The sequence below is a fragment of the Diadema antillarum genome, unplaced genomic scaffold (genome assembly GCF_040938485.1).
Source record: "Diadema antillarum isolate AM-2024a unplaced genomic scaffold, OU_Dant_1.0 seq00001278_RagTag, whole genome shotgun sequence".
NCBI lineage: Eukaryota > Metazoa > Echinodermata > Echinoidea > Diadematoida > Diadematidae > Diadema > Diadema antillarum.
Window position 1 is genome coordinate 713,557 of NW_027272058.1, and position 4,702 is coordinate 718,258.

Consider the following 4,702-nt stretch of genomic DNA (forward strand, 5'->3'; position numbering starts at 1 on the left):
CATGTTCGTATGGCAAACAGTGAAAAAAAGCAGTTTCAGTGGGAACTCCTAAAGAATGCATCACTTCATTATCTATTTGAAAGTTTAGATCTCGGTTCACGAACTCGGGGTAATTCCAAATGTCCAAAGGTTGATGAGAGGTTTTGCATACCGTAGACAAAACACATATTTAATGTGCTTTGAACAATGGGTCGAAGGCACTCTGAATGATATCACCAGGGCAGGGTAGTACCAAGTGGTCAACAATGAAGTAATATTGGTACACATGTATGTTATCCTTCTGACGTCCTCTGTCAAGCAAGCTGCATCTTCTGATCTTCAAGCAAGCAAGCTGCATCAAGAGCTGCATCTTCTTCTGCTTTCCCTCTTCAAGTGGTGATCAAAACTAGCATCAGGCTGAAAATGTAAGGAAACAATGAAAAACAAACAGACATTGCATGAATCTATTACAAAGAAAAACTAGACAAATTTGACTGTGACCTTTATTTCGATTCCATAATGCAATTTGATAGACTCAGTCATACATAGGCTTAACACATTTTATTCACATTTATGATTATTTTAACAGATTTCAAGCTATCACACACACGGAGGGATGGACTACTCAAAACCATAACAATTCAGGCACCACTTCTTGGCAGAGGATAATAAATGGATCTTATTCCATTTTACTTCAAGATCACTATAATTTCACAATTAAAACTCACTTATACCTATTTTTTTCTTAAAGAAGCTTTGAAATTTATCACTTTTCTCTTATTCGTGACTGATCAAAAAGCAACTTCAAAATTTCAGCCTACATATGGGGAAGACAATCTTTAAAGTTCAAGGATCGACTTTGAAGCATTCATGAGTAAAGTTCTCGTCGACATCAGGACATAACCCTGACAAAGGCAAGTGCGCAAAAATATTCACAACATCCAAAAAAAAAAGTTAATCTGTGAAACATGGAAAAGCAAGTGATCTTAATAAATTACATAGTCCAACAACACAAAAAAAAAACCAGAAAATTTCCCTTGACCTCTAATTTCTTTTCTAATACAAAAACAGATCATAGAAAGTAGAAAATGCAAAATCAATTAAACTCGTAAAAATCAATTTCATTTTCAGAATACCAAAGTACTGTGAGTTCTAATTGCCTGTCCGAAATGACTCATAAAGGCTTGTTCAGATATGATGAGTCAAACTCCGGCAACATTTTAGTGCACAAATCAATGCGATATGAGATGGTAAAAAACAAATAAACAGATCAAAATGCAACAAAACAAAACAAAAACACTGAGGCAAGAGGAATATATTTTGCCACACAGTGGCAAGAAGTTATGGTGCAATCAAGCTCAAAAGTAAGTGAAGATACAATGTCATGAGTTTATCTTTATCTTATTTTTTTTTTGAGTCATGTGCATTCATAAACATAATGAAAGTGGCGTGGTTCGGCGCACCATATCTGAACACTAAAAATGTCAGGGGGTTTGTCGCATCATATTTGAACAAACCTTATAGTCATGTAGACTTACCTTTTGAAATCGGATAAGGTAGTCTATAGCCAAAGCCACAGCAATCTTGCACAATCCTTGCGCCCTGGTTCACAGGTGGAAGCAGATAGAGTACAAGAAGGATTTGCAGGTTACTTACATTCTATGCTGTGTTGTAAGAAATGCATGTTATATACAATATATTCTACGACTCATTAAAGTATCCAGGTATCAACAGAAATTATCAGTGAATTGCACTGCATAATCAGGGAGCATTAAGTAAAACATATGATCCTTCATGTAGGATGAACCCATGGGTTGTTGTGTGACTTCTTAAAAAAAAAACAAGAAAAAAAAAACTCTTCTTTATTTCATCAGCATCTCCAAAATAACAAAATTACATTACATATTGATTTGTGACTGTGAACTTTTATATTACAATTGAGTTTGATGAAATCCATTCATCTGCCTTTGAAAAATCAAAGTCACAAGATATTTCCTGCATTTTTTTTTCATAATGAAGGGCCCCTGACCCTTGATTATTGACCTCACGACCCTTATCGACTCCAGGGAAACGTTTGATAAAATGTATTGTCAGATGCAAAGATTTCAGCTACTTATAACAGTTGTCACCAATGACAAGTTTTGTGGAACGCCCCCTGGATTTACATAGCCTTACCAAGTTTCATTCACAGATGATTGTTTCCAACTTGCGGCATGATACACAAGAAACGATATTGGATGGATAGACATCTAGAACATAAAAAAAGGGGCTTTCAAAACCTATAGTATTGTGCATACCCTGACTGCTACCAGGTCTGGTGGTACACTATTTGATGATTGCTCCAAGTCTCATGAATCCACATCAGTTTTCCGCATGTGCTCTCCCAGCAATCTCAACAGCTTGACTGTGGTTTCTGAAGGCTTTCCTCTTGCTAGCTGACAAGACCTTCCACCAAAAACTGGCCACTACTCAAAAAAGCTTGGCATCGTTGCCTGGGAGAAGGAGTGAGAAGTACTGTTCAACCTGCAAGTGTAAGGACCATGAACATACATAATTATCAAGTGGCTACAAGTCCACAAACTGTCAAACTGGTGCGCAAGGTGTGATGCACTGGCTTAGGACTCAAAGTACTGAACATCCACATAACTGCACTAGTGTATTTACTGTATACAAGTGCATGAAACAGATTTATCTTGTGTGCATGAAAGATTTGATCAGAACTGCAGAAAACAAAGGGTTTTGTTCAGGTGGCTTCAGATTAATTCAGTCGGTGATTCTATTATATATACCTACTTGAGATATGCTCATAATTTCAAGTTCGTTTTAATTAGCCACCGGGGGGGGGGGGCAATAATATCCTGCTTCCAGGTATTCATCATCTTTATGCAGTGTACATTTATGCAAATATTATTTGAGGAGAAATGGAAAAATCAAATGCCATTTTGCAATTGATCTACTCTCATTTTCAAGGTTTTTTAGATAGATAATAAAAGGTCTTTTTGCAATTCTGTCATTTGCAAGATTCTCAAGTGCACTATAGCCAATATCATTAAGTGTGGCAATAACATAAGTATGGGGAAGAGGCATATTCCAGAAGGATTTTGTTTTCAAGAGATTATTTCAACAAATACTACCATCAAAGTAGACGTATAGTCCCTCACCTGAATCATGAAAAAAAGCGATGATACATGTATTCCATTTTGACTCATTTGTGAAATTTAGGATCAGTTCTCAGACAGAGAACAACTGCCAGAGATGGGCTGTGATTCTGTTTCTCGCTACCCTTGAACTCGCACCTTACAATTAGATCTAGAGTCATAGAGTCTTAACATGGACTCGGTGGAAATACCGGTTTTACATGCATGTGACGTCATCAACTTTATAAGAGCATATTCTTATATAATGTAAATTTGTAAGCGGTTAGCAAACTCATAAATAGTAGTACTCATATTAGAAACTAGTTAGTAGATTCTAACATAAGATCCACACGCAAACACTAGCATCCTATATAGGCCCCTACGTTCCTACTGTACGTGTACACTGTAGCTACTGAAAACATCACGTAACCTGTTGTGATAAACAAAAATCGGGTCGGGAGAACCCCCCACCCAGCCCCTTTAATCGGGTATTTACGCTCTTTTTAGAGCGATATTTGCTACTAGTACCTAGTACTAATTCACACCTAACAGTTTGGACCTAGAACAGTTACAGTAGGCCCTACAAAAAATATAGTAGGCCTAGGGGCCTACCAGCCTACCAGTATACCTACGAACATGTACACACAAACATTGTTCGAACTTCGTCTTCGTGCATGTCAGTAGCGGGTAATGATTTGCGCGCTAACAAAGATCCGCACCAGAGCCTCAGAGGTAAGAAAACTACATCAATAACAATACAAAATGCCACGGAACCTTTTATATTTAAAATATTTTTAAAATGCAATTATTGGACAAAGGAACCCTCAGCGAAATTCGGACTCAATGCACCGCTGTGCACAGCGCGTTGGTGTTATGGCCTATTATGTATGGCAAACACTATAGGCTACATGTACTTAGTATGCTGCGCTACATAGTATACTATAGTATTACGTGCGTACAAAGACAAAGTTGTCTATAATATGCGATGAAATCCGTGAAAATCATGCACATCGTTTATGATAGAAAATAACTGGTACAGGAAATAATTACCTTAAAAGATACTTATCCCCGTTGACAGACTTAGCAAAGTCACCATCATAGATTTAATGTCATTTTTAGCCCCAGGCGACATCGAAAACCTGACTATCGCGATGACAGACGTTGACGACTCCGCGCCACAGCAACAAATTTCAGGCATTGGCATGTGTAACCAATGAGATCATCGGACTGCGAACACGTGACTTTCTCTGGTGGACAACTAACACCGATACGGTGTTATTAGTGAAAACCCCCTTTTCATGACAAAACTATAACACCACTTGGGTGTCATTTTAACACCGAGAATCTAACACCCAATGAATGAGAGAATGTTGGTGTTAAATTAACACCGAAGGGTGTCAAATTGTGTCAATTTAACACCAAATTTAACACCCACAGTTTGACACCCGGTTGGTGTTACACTTTTAACACCGCATTTTTTGCAGTGCGTAAACAATACATTTTCATTCTAATGTCAGTTCTAATGTCAATATATGGTGTCAACTAAATAAAAACAATAATGTCAACGTAATGGTGTTTTCATTTTG

At 37.5% G+C, this 4,702-nt stretch overlaps 1 long non-coding RNA gene across 1 annotated transcript; it reads right to left on the bottom strand.

Annotated features, from left to right (window-relative positions):
* Positions 1-274: 274 nt before the first annotated feature.
* On the bottom strand, positions 275-2,350 carry LOC139745579 (uncharacterized). The gene is made up of 3 exons (XR_011711900.1): positions 2,277-2,350; positions 1,518-1,581; positions 275-396 (listed from the first exon to the last, which is right to left on the bottom strand). It is a non-coding gene; the product is annotated as an uncharacterized lncRNA (long non-coding RNA).
* Between the last annotated feature and the right edge of the window lie 2,352 nt (positions 2,351-4,702).